Source organism: Acomys minous (genome assembly GCF_964271855.1).
Source record: "Acomys minous genome assembly, chromosome: 15".
In the NCBI taxonomy this organism is placed as follows: domain Eukaryota; kingdom Metazoa; phylum Chordata; class Mammalia; order Rodentia; family Muridae; genus Acomys; species Acomys minous.
In genome coordinates this window covers 21,433,351-21,448,413 of record NC_140497.1, presented here as the reverse complement: position 1 = coordinate 21,448,413, position 15,063 = coordinate 21,433,351, and the positions used below count along the sequence as shown (strand labels likewise).

The following is a 15,063-nucleotide window of genomic DNA, read 5'->3' as shown; positions in this document are numbered from 1 at the left end:
TACCAACTGAGCTTCATTCCAAGCCTCTTCAAAATAAATAAATAAATAAACGAATGAATAAATAGCTTATAAAAGGCACAAAATTGGCACACTGAATCCTTTTTATTCCTAAGATGCTATGACTCCAATATCCTGGGCAAACAGTCCTATAGAGGCAAAAACTGAAGCAGGATTAGAGGGCAGTGTGGCTGCACATTAGTATGCCAAGGGCTGGATTCTAAGCCTGAGTCACATGTCTCCAAGATGCAGATGTAGAGATAGATAACCTAGAAAACGATGGTGGAAGAGAGGTCAGGGGGAAAGCCTTAACAGCATGCTCCTCTCTCATGACTCTCTTGATTTTTTTAAATGTGTATGTGCTTGGTGTGTGTGTGTGTGTGTAAGTGCATGTGTAAGTGCGTGCATGCGCACACATATGTACACCAACAGAAGCCATCGAGTGCATTGGATGCATTGGATGCCCTGGAGCTAGAGTTATAGGTGGGCTGTGAGGTTCCTAATGAGGGAACTCAGAACTGAACTCCAATCCACTGCAAGCATTCTTAATCATCAGCAGCATCATCATTTTCCTCTTCCACCCATGGAATTCCAAGAATAAAATAGCTAGGTGGAAAGGCTCCAGCATCATGCTTCCAGGTTCCTATCTTACCATCCCAGCTGGCTTTACCTAACTTCTACCTCTGAAAGCATGGAAGGGCAACCAGCCAGTGTTCCTGTGGCATGATTTGAGACTGATAAAGCCTACCCATCAACACACCACAGAGATCCCATGCTAATAACTATATGTCTTCTTTTATTTAAATGGTATTCATGCTATAAAAGCTTTATGGAGACAGCAAAGTTGAATTCACACAGCATGCAGCTGCCTCGTCAATTTGGAACTGCAAAAGGAGAGTGGCCAAGGGAAAGGACCCACTAACATCTGTTTTAAAAAGCCATCAGGAATGGAGCCATTGCCAGACACATAGCATGCATGACAACATTCAGTCCTCCCCCAGTTCCATGACATCCCAGCTGCCTCCCTCATCTTCAAAGAAGAGCTGAATCTGAAGGCAGCAGAGTAAACGGCTCAAGACGCTATCCCACAGAGAAATGTGTAGATCTCAGCTAGCATGAAAGAAACGTCTGTCTTGCAACAGACCATGGGGGGGGGGGGCGGTACCAAACCAATCAAAATGCACAGTTGTGGAACCCAGTCAGTCACAACTGTTACATCCACAACACAATTCCTGCACCTAAGGCTCAGGATCTTTGCAGAAGAGGGAGCCAAAAGAATGTTAAGAGCCAGACGAACAGGAAGTTAGCTGTGAGATTGTGAGTCTTAGAAATATGAGACACTATGCCCGGGAAGTCTCACCAACATGCCTGCCCCAACACGACCTGAGCAAAGACAACACTAACAGACATGCCAACATGGAAGGGGAATTTTCAGGGGCCCTCATCCTAGAGAAAGAACTACAGGCAAGAAAGTAATGCTAGGAACAGGAGCAATAGTCCTCACCACGGTAGGGCCCTCAAATTGGTTATACAATTCCAAGTGGTCAGCCCTATACATGCTAGTAACTGTATACAGACTGAGCAGGTTATTTAGATATTTAGGAGTTTGTGTGTGTGTGTGTGTGTGTGTGTGTGTGTGTGTGTGTGTGTGTGTGTGTGTACATATATGTGTGGAACAGCAATTTTACAAGGAGGCCATGAATTTGAGCACGAGCAAGGAGGAGCATCGTAGGGATTGGAAGAATAAAAGGAGGGAGAGAAATTCTGTAATTATATTATAATCTCAAAGAACAACCAACCCTGTCTAGAACAGCTGTCAGCTGGTGGGTCAAAGAGTAAAGGAGCAAAGGGCTCTAAGAACCTCAAAAGCACCCTGCAGGAGTCTATACAGTGCACATTAACTGTGATTAACTACATAAAAATGTGCAGCTCGCATTTTGAATTCCAGTTTCAGGTTCTGTCATTCAAACATAATATAGACTTGGGAAAGTGACTAAGTATTTCTAATCCTCAGTGCCTTCTCTGTGAGGAATAAACTTCATCCTTTCCCTCACATGACAGGAAGATTATTAAATTTTCATTTTATGTGCAAAAGTAATTTACTATAGCCATAATTAATATGATCCCAGATTAGGTAGTAAAATATTATCATCTTAGATGCAAATAAAACTACACCATTTTCAAGCCAGCAAGACAGGTTAGTGGGCAACATCACTAATGCAGACCTCCAACCTATGTCCAATCCCCTGGAACTCACTGTGAAAGGCAAGAAACCACTTCTGGAACATTGTCCTCTGACTGTTACATGCACTCACTGGCACACACAGCTCCATTCATCCCACACCAAGCACACATACAATCACATAAACCACTAAAAGTAAAATGAAGACTCTATCACTTTCCAAAGAGTTTTGAGTCTATCTCACTGAATCTTCTTACTTTGAAAACTAACACAAGGTATTATGAATAATTCCAGTTATTACAAAAGTGAAACTAAGCCTTGCTAAATTTAAGCAATTGGCCCGGGATCTTATTTTTAGAAATCAGGTCATCTGATTCCAAGATCATTAGAAAGGAGAGAGACACCCAGAAACAGTGGCAGCCATTGAGAGGGCAGAAAAAGTCAAGAGGAAAGGCAAAGAGAAGCTGAAGAGAGATTCGGAAGCTAGCATGAGATATTTTTATAGCTAATATAGCTCAGTATAGTTGCAGGAGTTTTGTTTTTTTTTTTTATGCAGTCATATCCACTGCCAAAAAATGGAAGAAAAAAGTCCAAATTTACTAGCATGTAAAGAACAGCAAGTTAGGTCACTGCTAAAGCCAGGGATGTAGTAAAGAGTCAAGAACGGGCTGTCACTAAATATTCTCCACCAAAGAGCAGGTCCCATAACTGAATGGCATGCTGGAGCATCCTGTCAGGCCTCGGGGTACATGTGCAATAGTGGTAGTCAATCTATCCCATGCTAGTAATTAGCCAGGAGCGTGTCATCAAGTCACAAGTCCTCCGACTGGGGAGGACAGATGGCCACACAGAGAGCACCATGAAGGCCTCAAGCTCCAATGTAATGGCACTCCAAAAGGGAGGCTCCCCCCTGTTCCTGTTTCACCATTGCCTACAGGGTGAACCTCGGAGTCCTTCAGGACAGTGCCCCATAATATTCTTTTCCAGGACACAGAAATGTATCTGCTCCCAGGCTGTGGTATGTAACATCTGAAATGCACTCTGGCTTACCCAAGTACTGACTAATGCATTGCACGGCTGGTGTCCACTATCCACGGCTGCCCATCCGCTCTGCAGAAAGGGTCTGGATGAATGGAGCATCTATAAGTACTCTTCTACCAAAGCCAGCAGGAAAATAATTCCAGTTTTTTCTTCTACAGAAAGTAAGGCTAAGTATCTCAAAGAAGATTCACAGACTGTGGGTACTATGTTTCAGATTTTAGCAATGGAACCAAGGAATGACTCCCGTCACAGCCCTGATGGGGGTGATAAGCCAACCCCAGGACAGGCTTGACATACTGAGTTGTCTAACTTTGGAATTGCTCCTTTTCTTGTGCCTGTAACAAAGTGTGTGACAAAGGCAACTTGAGGGGGAATTCCGTGCAGTTCACAGCGTGAAGGTACACCTCATGGCCGGGAAGGCACAGGGACAGCAGTCAGGAAACAGATGACTGCTACTGCTCAACTCACTTCCTCCCGTTTGTTCAGCACACAGGACGATGTGCTGTCCTCACTCAGGGCACACCTTCCCTTCTCAACTAAACCTTTCTGGAAACACCCTCAGAGACATTGCCAGAGTCATGCTTCCAGGACTCTGACATCACAAATCCTGACGATCACATTCTCCTCCCCTTCCGTTTCCCCATTGGCAGGATGGAAGTGAGGCCAAAGACAAACAGCTCTAAAATGACTCTTCGGATTGGGTCTCTATTAACAACTGGGGAGCCCATAGCAATTGTCTTTATTGGGCTAACCATAACACCAGGGAGGAGTTTTGGAAGAATCTATCAAATCTAAATTATTCGCCGTAATGCTTAACTTCTCAAGTAGACTTAGTTCTCTCAGCGACACTGTCACCTCACACTGCAGAAATCTCCAGTTCACACCTTCAGCTGTGGCTGTCCTTAGAAAGAAATGGCATGGGAGGCTGGCAGGAATGTCTCGTGCTTTCAAGTATTTTTTACTGCCTCCTTTCAAGCATGCCACATCAAGATTCTCCACTTATCCCTACAGTGGTTGCTCTCAAAGCCCCAAAACTGGTGTTCTTCCTACTCCCAACCATGGTTTGGTTTACATGCTTTCTAAATAATTTTTTAAAAGGCTATGTAAAATCTTCGTTTTCAGGAAAAAAATGATGCTGAATTACTAAAAAGGAACATGGCGCCAGGCATGGTTGCTCGCTGCTTTAATCCCCACACTCAGGAGGCAAAGGCAGGAGGAATGGATATATATATCCATTCATGTAATATATTATATAATTAATATTATATATTATATAATATTGTATTTTACATATTCATTAATTCTTATCACTGTGACCTAAATAAAAAACAAACAAAAAAATGACAGGGCCCAGCGTGGTGGTGCATGCCTTTAATCCCAGCACTCGGGAGGCAGAGGCTGGTGGATCGCTGTGAGTTCGAGGCCAGCCTGGTCTACAAATTGAGTCTAGGACAGCCAAGGCTACACAGAGAGACCCTGTCTCGAAAAACCAAAAAAAAAAAAAAAAAAAAAAAAAAAAAGACAGAAGCAACTTAGGGAGGAAGAATTTATTTTTGCTTCCCATTTCAAAGAGTTTCCCTTCACCATGGTGGGAAAGGCATGATGGACAAAATAGCTCCATCCATGGTGGTAGGGGCGCCAGGTGGTGGGCGTTCCCACAAACCAGCAACCGTAGCTAATATCACCTTCAAAGCATATCCCTAGTCCAGTCAACACCTTCTGCCACCAGGCCCCACCTTCTAAAGGCTCCACAACCTCCCAAAGCAGTGCCAGCAGCTGGGCTGGGGACCAAGTGTGCAAACAGGAGCCTGCGGGAGAGGATGCCTGGTGTAGGATGAAGAGAGTGAGGAAGATGCTAGGGTTCTTGGGACCACCAACTCTACATATGTATAAACGTACTTAAATATAGGCTGGGAAGGTTGTTGGATTAGGCCAGATTTATGCATACATGAGTCACAAATCTCTTCCTTTATGCCCTAAGGACGGTTTCTGAACACTGTTTATAAGAGAAGAAAAAAAAAACTTGAAAACGGCTTTATTTTTGTCCTTGAAGAATGCAAGAGGAACAGAAACGCCGTAACAACGGAGGCTTTGATTCACTGCTAGAGACTGCCATCGAGCAGGAAGCCGGCAGAGGAGTTACTACGATCTCAGAATTTTAACACACCTCACTGGCCATTTGATGCACTGCCTTTGGCTCAGAGGAAAGTGACAGGTTTTGGTTTTCTATTTTGTTTTCTTTTCTTTTCTAAGACAGAGTCTGGCAACGTAGCCTAGGCTGGCCTTTAAATCTCCTCCTCTTGCCTTGGCCTCCAGAATGAGTGTTAGATATACAGTTTTGAATGGGGGTGGTGGTGCAGAGGACCATGACTTCTTGGTATGGTGAAGGAGAAGGCTTATAGTAGATATGAGGGAAAGCATAGCCCGAGGCAGGGTCATGTGGGAGAGTCTAAAGTGAACAGGCCATGTGAGAAGAGGGGGAAGAAAGAGAAAGGGAGAGAACCATGAAACCAGCAAGCCAAAATAGCAAAAAATGGGCCACAGCCAAAACGTCTGAGTTAGTTATATAGGGAAGAGCAACCCAGAAGCTGAAGAAGTTTAAGGTATGGGGGCTGGGTTTGCCAGCCAGGAGGACCCTGTAACAGCAGGTACTGAGGGATGCTGGGAGTTCGAGTGAAGACCAGCCCCAACCTTGATTTGTTAACAGGCACCTCAGTTAGCCACCTGTCCGGATTTGAGACCTAACAGCCTTAGAGCGAGCTGTGCGCAAAGCTTGGAAAGCATCTGAGGGACAGTTCTAACAGTGAGGCTGGACGCTGTCTAAATTGGTAGCTGGAAACTTCAGTGTTCAAACACCTGGGCTGCTTACTCAATGTAGAACCCAATTCAGGCCCTACAGGAAAGAAACCCCACCGGGGAGTAGGGTGGGGCAAAGAGAAGCAAGACTCTAGTTTGTAGTCTGACATCTCTAGCAAGCCCAAGAGGGGTGCTGGGCATATGAGGAGTGGTGCCCCTCAAGGCTACCTATGAAGACATTGAGGTCCTGAGCATCAGCTTATTCAAAATGGCCCCTATCCAGGTTGCATGCACTGCACAACACAAAGTCTTTTCATTCATCAACTGTTCTACCAGCTGTTTCAGGGCATGGGGTCTGTGTTTTGGAGGTAATCTGCAGGAGCTGTTATGCTAAGAACGCAAAAGTCATTTTGCGTAAGATTTGCTAGCAATTAACGAGTCATGGAAGAAATCCCCATCAAATGTCCTTAAAAATCACAAGCTCTGTATCTTATGATGCGAAACGAGTCTTACACTGAGTGCTCTAGGTGGGTACAAAAACCCTAGGAAATAACTTGTGTAATGGATAATGAAAACCTGCTCTTGTGGAGTCTCTTCCGAAGTATTTACTAAACGCACCAAGTATCCACCTCAGCAAAGTCAAAACTGCTACTTCCTGGGCACAAGTTCTATCAACAAGTGTTTCTAAGGGTGTGTGCAAGTGCCAGCAGCACTTCTCAACACATCAGAGCCCCGAGACTTTTGCCTGGGGCCTTGGAAAGGAAAATAAACTGCGGTCCCAGCCCTGGGCTAAACCATGCCCTCGGGATATCATGATTCTGCTCCCTGCTCACTGATCCTAGCCTCCGGGCTCACCAGCTCCCAGACGAGCTCTCAGCGGCCAGATCAGCTTGCGCCCCAGTTTCTGGCTCCAGAAAGCGGCTCCCCGGGTTTTTAGGATCCCGCAACAGACTTGAGTGCTTTACCAGGGCCCAGCAAACTGTCTTCTCTTAGACCCCGCCTCCGCAAAGAGCGGCGCTGCCCTTCAGTTAGCTCCAGCAGGCGCCCTAGTTTTCACCCGCAGAAGACTACTCACCTTAGGCCTCTGGGCATCAAAACAAGTCCGCACCACAGTATTTCAAGCAGCCTCATGGGGGTGCAGGCAGCAATACCCTCTCCCCCTAAGTCTTCACTTTCTATTTACGCGCCTGAGCTCTCGCGGAGACCCGGAGAAGGCTCAATGGAATGGCAGGCGCAGCTCCCGGATCATCCCGCCGCAGTCAGCCCGTGAGATCCGGAATCCATGTTTTCATGGATTCGGTGTTTAAAAGGTAGCGGTCCCGGACCGCCCCTCACTGGTGCGCCTCAGAGAAGTTGGCTCTGGAATGTATCAGGTCCTAGAAAATCTGGGAAGTTCTCTATTAAAACCCTCTCTTGAAAGGAAGGTTCCTGATGTCCTTAAGTCACGGGAAACTGCTCTCACTCTCTAGTAAGACTGAAGCATAAGTGAATGTCTAATTATGTTAAATCCAAGGCTCCCAGCAGGAGGTGGTTGTGGTCTTAAAGTCATGTGTCTGCCACAATTTCTTGTTGCCCAAGGTGCTGGGAGCTGGGATACTTTGGTGACTAACTCAGCCCTCACTAATAAGATCTGACCCCTTATGAAAAGATAGAGGCGCCCACTTCCGAACACTATCACTGTACACCTTCAAAACACAACAGCCAGCTGGGCACGGTGGAGCACACCTTTAATCCTAGCACTTAGAGGCAGAGGCAGGTGGGTTACTGTGAGTTCAAGGCTAGCCTGGTCTACAAAGCTAGTCCAGGACAGCCAAGGCTACACAGAGAAACCCTGTCTTTAAAAAACAAAACACACACACACACACACACACACACACACACACACACACCAGGAATGGTACACCTGGCTAATTGAAAGAAACAAGCATCTGAAGTAATCTGCTGCAGCAGCAGCTGCTGCTGCTGGTGGTGGTGATAGTGGTAGTTGCTTTTCGAGATACGATTTCTCTGTGTAGCCCTGGCCTTGTACACAGAGATTCCCCCTGCCTCTGCTTCCAGAGTGCTGGGATTAAAGGCATGTGCCACCATCCCCAGCTAATATTTTTTTAAAGTGTTCTGGTTGCTTTTTTGTCTTTGTTTGTTTTCAACTTGGCACAAACTAGAGTCAATTGAAAGGAAGAGCCTTACATTGGCCCATAAGCAGATATGGGGGGAGCACGTTTTCTTGATTAATGATCGCTTTAGAAGGGCCCAATCCACCACGGGAGGTGCCACCCCTTCAGGTAGGCCTGGGAGTTATAAGACGGGTATCTGAGCACACACCTTTAAGCCCAACACTCCAGAGGCAGAGGCCAGCCTGGTCTAGAGTGAGTTCCAGGACAACCAAGGCTGCATAGAAAAGCCTATCTGAAAAAAACAAAACAAAACAAAACAAACAAAAGGCATCTGAAGAGCAGGCCAGTAAACTGCACTCCTCCATGATCAGCTGTTGTCTTGAACTTCTGCCCTGACTTCACTTCACAATGAAATATAAATTGTAAACCATTTCTTCCCCAAGTTGCTTTTGGTCACGGTGCTTTATCCCAACAACAGAAAGCAAACTAGGACAAAAAGAAAGAAAATTGTGACAACCTGTAGACTGTTGCTGGTACTTCCTGCAGTTGTTAACCATGTGGTAAAACTATCCCTTCTAGGGGTCTTTTATGCCTTAGATGACAGGCAGATTGGTAACTGTGTGCCCTCGTACCTTTTAGCTGCATCTTGGGGGGGGGGGGAGCTTAACAGATAGAAGAAATAGAAAAAAAGTTTCAAAATGTATCAGATTGTAAAATAAATCTGGCCTCTTCTTCAGGATCTCCTGCTAGAAAAAGAGCCACACAGCTCTCTGCCCTGTAACTGAGAAGACCATTCTCAGCAGTCAGGCTGTAGACATCCCAGGAAATGTCGCCACCACTATGAAGGGGCGCCCAGTCCTTGTGGAGGGCCCCGGGAGAGCTCTGCAGAAGGACTTCGATCACATCAATCTACAGCTGAGTCTTGTTGGAAAGAAAAAGAAGAGGCTCCGCGTTGACAAATGGTGTAAGAGGAAGGACCTGGCCACTGCCAGAACCATCTGTAGGCATGCTCAGAACATGATTAAGGGTGCCACACTGGCCTTCCCTTACAAGACGAGGTCTGTGTAGGCTCGCTTCCCTGTCAATGTCATCATTCAGGGGAGTGGGTCTTTGGCTGAAATCTGAAACTTCTTGGGTGAAAAATCCATCTGCAGGGTTCGGATGAGGACAGGTGTTGCTTGTTCTGTCTCTCAAGGCCAGAAGGATGAATTAATCCTGGAAGGGAAGGATATTGAACTTGGTTCAAATTCAGCTGCTCTGCTTCAGCAAGGCACAACAGTTAAAAACAAGGATATCAGAAAGTTTTGGGATGGAATCTGTGTGTCTGAAAGGGGAACAGTGCAGCAGGCTGGTGAGTAAGATGAAGTTTTCCCAGTTCCAGAAACAAGATCCTGAATTATTTGAGTGTCTTTGGAAATAATAAAAAACTTATATTAGTGGGAGAAAAAAGAGCCACACAGTGAGGTTGGAAGAGCCTCCATTACATGGAAGGTCTTTTCCACTAAACAAAAAGCCAGTAAGGATGATAAACATGTCTCTCCTACCTCAAAGCTGCTGACAAGCCCAAGGTAATCAACCACAAATCTAGAGAGAGAATGTTGTTTGGGGAAAAAAATAAATATATATCCAGCCTTTACACAATGGAGTAGAAACTGTTTTTAAAGTTTCATATAGTGAAAATTGCACCCAGCTTGGATTTAAAGGAACTGAAATTATTCACACTGAAGACAAAGAAGAGCAAGCACTGGACAGTGGTTTCCCATGCCTTTAATCCCACTGTTTGGGAGGCAGAGGCGGGTGGATCTCTGAATTTGAGGCCAGCCAGGTCTACAGAGCAAGTTCCAGGACAGGCAGACCTACATAGAGAAACCCTGTCTCAGAAAAACAAAAGGAGAAAAAGAGAGCAAGAGAGCAACAAAGTCGGGGTGGGGGTGAAGGGGAGGAGAGGGGAGGGGAAGGAGGAAGGGAGGCAGAGTTAAGAAGTAACAGGAGAATGATGAGGAGGAGGAGCGTTTCCTAGGGTCACACCCAGAAGGTTGATTGACAGGCAAGCAGCAAGCTTGATCTTACGTAGAAAGCAGAACAGAGTCCCACTGAGGGGACACAGCTGCTGCCCTGAGTGGAGGGAGTTGACCTCATTTGTGGGCGGGGTTCAATAATTGCTAAGGACCAAGGACTGTTGGGGGATGGTACCATGATTGTTGGCTGCTGCACAAATAAAAAGCGATTATCCCCAGAACTCAGCTCTCACTCTCTTCATAAGACACTACATTTGAGCCAGGCATGGTAGTACACGCCTTTAATCCCAGCACTAGGGAGGCAGAGGCAGGAGGATCGCTATGAGTTCAAGGACAACCTGGTCTACAAAGCCAGTTCAGGACAGCCAAGGCTACACAGAGACACCCGGTCTCGAGAACTCAAAAAAAAAAAAAAAAAACCCTACATTTTTCCAAACATAAAGGATCCTCACGCACAACTCCAGCCCTGAAAGGGAAAGTGGGCACAAGCCCCCATCCCTAACCCAGAAGATAACCACTCACAAAGGAAAAATTCATCTCCTCCAGCTGAGTCTCACGGTTTACCCAAACCACACTTAGTGGCAGGCCCATGCCTACAGTAGATGGTCAAAACATGGCATTTTGGGAGGTTTTTGTCTCACAATGCTTAGTCTGGTTTTGTTTTTTTTGTTGTTGTTGTTGTTGTTTTACCCTTACAAAGCTTTTGCTTATAAATGATGGTTTCTGATTTTAATTTATGAATTTTCTGTGTGTGCAAATATGTGTGTCTCAGGGTCTGTATGTGTTTCTTGTGCTCCTTTTTTGTTTGTTTGGTTTTGTTTTTTTGAGACAGGGTTTCTCTGTGTAGCCTTGGCTGTCCTGGACTCTCTTTGCAGACCAGGCTGGCCTCGAACTCATAGAGATCTGCCTGCCTCTGCCTCTGCCTCTGCCTCTGGAGTGCTGGGATTACAGGCCTGTGCCACTGGGCCCAGCTTTCTTGTGCTTTTCTTTGAACTCTTTTTTTTTCCTGTGTGTTCATTTTGTCCTGTTCTGGTTTGCTTGTTTTTATTTTACTTATCATCATCATCATCACCCCCACCATCATCAAATATTGTTACTTTAGATGCCTGTTTGTATGAGAGAGAGAGAGAGAGAGAGAGAGAGAGAGAGAGAGAGAGAGAGAAGGGCTGTGTACGGAATCTGTGTACGGAATCTGGGAGGAGTTGGGGGAGAGGAAACCATAATCAGAGTATGTTCTATGAGAAACCTATGTTCAGGGGCTGGAGAGATGGTTCAGCAGTTAAGAGCACTGGCTGCTCTTCCAGAGGTCCTGAGTTCAATTCCCAGAAACCATAAGATGGCTCATAAACACCTATAATGAGAACTGGCCCTGGTGTGCAGGTGTATATGCAGGCAGGATACTGTATACATAATGAATAATTAATTTTTAAACAAACAAACAAAAAGAAAAATCTATTTTCAATTTTAAAAAATATCAAAATAGATGAACAGAACATAGTATTCACATATAATTTTTTTAAAAAATGGAATAAGCCAGGCATGGTGGTGTAAGCCTTTAATCCCAGGGGGCAGAGACAGGTGGATCACTATGAATTTGAGGTCAGCCTGGTATACAAAGTGAGTCCAGGACAGCCAAGGCTAACACAGAGAAACCCTGTCTTGGATTTAAAAAAAAAATGGATTGCTCTGTCATCTCACCTTGTAGCCTGGGCTAGCCTTAAACCCACTGTCCTTCTTAAGAGGTCCTTAAACTGTGGCAATCTTCCTGCCTCAGTCTTAAAGTCCTGAGCTTGCAGCTTTTTTTTTTAAGATTTACTTAGTATGTATATAGTCCTCCCTGCATGTGCACCTGCACGCCAGAAGAGGGCACCAGATCTCATTATAGATGATTGTGAGCCACCATGTACTTCCTACGAATTGAACTCAGGACCTTTGAGAGAGCCCCTAGTGCTCTTAACTTCTGAGCCATCTCTCCAGCCCATGCAGCTTTTATTTATGTTTGAAGTGTTGGTTGAAAGTCTAAGCCTTTAACAGCTGAGCTATCTCTCTAGCTCTATTATTCATATTTTAAAGGAGATGAAATTCCAATACATACTACAAAATAAATACACAATAAAATACACAATACACAATACAAAATAAAAAACACAAAGAAAAAATACTATGTAATTCTATTCATACGAAATTCATAAAATAAAATGTGCTGTTGCGTGGACTCAAAGCAGACTGGAGATGTATAGTTTAACAGACAGTGTCAGCTTGGGCTGGTGAGAAAATCTGTGACTATTGTTCAACAACGTGTATATACTTAATAACACTGAACTACACACTTTACGTGGGTAAAGTGATAAGCCTTCTATATGCTGTATCACAATGAAAAATGCTTTAAATTTAGCCCCCGGTGTCAAAGACGAACTATCCCTTGTTTGTCAGTACCCACTACTTAATGGCAGTGACACAAAGACTTTGATGGCACTCGGTTTTGTGTAAGTGTAGCTATGTGTGTTTCCTATAGATTTTCATAATTTAAATTGCACTTGCCTCCATTACTTTTAACACTTTTGGAGACCTGTCATAAATAGGGGAAAGGAAAAAAGACGAAGAGGAGGAGGAAGAAGAAGGAGGAGGAGGAGGAGGAGGAGGAGGAGGAGGAGGAGAAGAAGAAGAAGAAGAAGAAGAAGAAGAAGAAGAAGAAGAAGAAGAAGAAGCAGCAGCTCTCCTAATATTTCCATGTCCTTGGGCTTTCTGTCTCCTTTCTTAATGCTATGCAAGGAAGATTCAAGCACTTGAACTCAATTTATTGCAGATCATTATTTTGCCAAAAAATGAGGAAACCATCCTGGTAATGGATTGTTCCAGCAACCTTGCCAGGACATAGACTTAAATCAAGAAAGAGCATTCTGGTGCCCAAACATTGTGTCATCCAGGTTTTCTGTTTCTATTCTTTTCCCACAGCCTCAGAACCTAGTGTCCTAAGCATGGCCACCTTCCTGCCTGTGCACATTAAGCAGATCCTTCCATTTCCTACCTGAGCAGAGCCAGGCTTCACCATCTGCTAAGCTGACCTCTGTCTGTGACTGTCTTCCTAGAGTCAGTGAGTGGCTGAGGATGAGGTCCTGGAGAAGAAGAAGCAAGCGTCACTGCCAGGCATGACCTGGGAGAAGTGGTCAGAGTCTCCTAGGAGGGTTGAGTCAGACCCCTGGACAAGAAAAACATGTTCGATGACTCACCATTTCCAAACCTGCCTCAGCTCTTCAGACCTGAAAGCTCTCCTAGCAGGACTCCAGCTTTGGAAGAGGACGCCTGCTTTGAAATTTCATCCTATCTCCTTCATAACCGTGACTGGAAGGCTTGATTTTCGAGACAGTTTCCCTTGCAAGAGATTCAAGAGATGTTCCTGTCAACATTGCCATGGAGACCTTCTCAAGTCCCACTGTGTTTGAGTTGTTACTTAGCCCAACTGACCCTGTCATTTCCTTTTTTCAAGACTTCCAGAGCAATTCACAAGGCCAGCGATTTCTCCATTCCTTCTGCTGAATTACCACCATCTTGTTCAAATTCCACAGTTACCATGTGACTTGGAGCTTCTCCTTCCACCTGTGCTGTGTCCCTGTCCTTCACAGAGGCAGCAGCCTCAGAGAAGCTTCCTCTTGCAGTGGATGGGAACTCACACAAAGACCCACGATGGACAATATTCAGAGAGTGAGAGACTTTGAAACACACACTCACTTCTTTGTTTTGTTTTTTTGAGACAGGGTTTCTCTGTGTAGCCTTGGCTGTCCTAGACTCGCATTGTAGATCAGGCTGGCCTCGAACTCACAGGGACCCACTTGCCTTTGCCTTCCAAGTACTGGGATTAAAGGTGTACACCACCACCACTAGGCCTCATACTCAATTCTAAATGGGATTTTTTGGCCAAACCTCTCCCCCTCAGAGCTTAGGGATCTATGTAGAAGAGAGGGCAGAAAGTTTACAAGAGCCAGAAGTGACAGATAACTCCAAAGAAACTGTCTTCCAGACACAATTGGGCTGGTTGTCATATGACCTCACAGAGACAGTAGCGGACCACACAGGGCCTGCACAGGTGCAAACCAGATAGGGGTCCCACTGCTAAGACACAGTAGTAGACAGGGACTCACACCCCTAGCCAAGAAACTACCTGGAACTTCCATCTGCTGGCAAAGGACAAATTAGTTTTCTCTAGGTATATTAATCAAATTTTGGGGTAGGCCCCATGCCCAGCAGGAGTTGGCCAACATAAAACAAACTCAATGATATTTTCATAGATTTTAGGACTCATTTTGCTTCCTTTGGCCATTTATTTGGTCTTGTTCATCTTTTGCTTGCATATTTCGTTTTCTTCTTTGCATGTTTTGGAGCGATGGTTTGTGTATATTTCACTGTCTGCTTTTTAGCGATAGAGAAAGGGCATGCACGGATTTGAGGGCTGGGAGGGAGAAAGGATCTGGGAGGTGTTGGCGGAGAGGAAAATGTGATCAGATGCATTAAATGTAATTTTTTTCAATTAAAAATTTTTAAAAGAAAAAAATGCCCATAGAGAGTAAGGTAACAAAGAAGTGTACAGCCATAAATTATATAGATCAGGCTATTTCTCTGACTTCATTTTGCATACCTCTCCATTCATACCGTCTTCCCCCATACCTGTGTAGGATCTTTCACCAGTTACTTGCACAGGCCACTCTGCACTTCTTGCCACATCAATGTTAAATTTATCTCCTGAGAGAGGCTTTAATTTAAGGCCTTATTCAAAACAGCCTTCCCACCACTCCTCAACCTTGTCCTATTCTCCTTTGCTCACTCAGCATGTTTGTGTTTGTACATTCTGTCCGTTTGCCCAATCAGAATCTTAAGTTTTCTGAGCGCAAGATTGAAAAAGGCTATACTTTCAAAATTC

At 44.8% G+C, this 15,063-nt stretch overlaps 1 protein-coding gene, 1 long non-coding RNA gene and 1 pseudogene across 5 annotated transcripts in view; 2 read left to right on the top strand and 1 right to left on the bottom strand.

Annotated features, from left to right (window-relative positions):
- FUT10 (fucosyltransferase 10) overlaps nucleotides 1-7,541 on the bottom strand; it is a 73,386-nt gene extending 65,845 nt beyond the window's left edge. For 2 of the 3 annotated variants that reach the window (XM_084759523.1, XM_084759525.1), the window contains exon 1: nucleotides 7,092-7,538. The gene's annotated coding sequence lies outside the window, so the exon portion shown is untranslated. Of the gene's footprint in view, nucleotides 1-7,091 lie in introns of all 3 variants that reach the window. The other variant, XM_084759524.1, reaches the window with a different exon arrangement.
- Nucleotides 1-15,063, top strand: part of LOC311585293 — a 507,115-nt gene that overhangs the window by 118,306 nt on the left and 373,746 nt on the right. The window lies entirely within an intron of this gene.
- On the top strand, nucleotides 8,879-9,489 carry LOC311584849 (large ribosomal subunit protein uL6-like; annotated as a pseudogene). The gene has a single exon. The product of its transcript is annotated as a large ribosomal subunit protein uL6-like (transcript).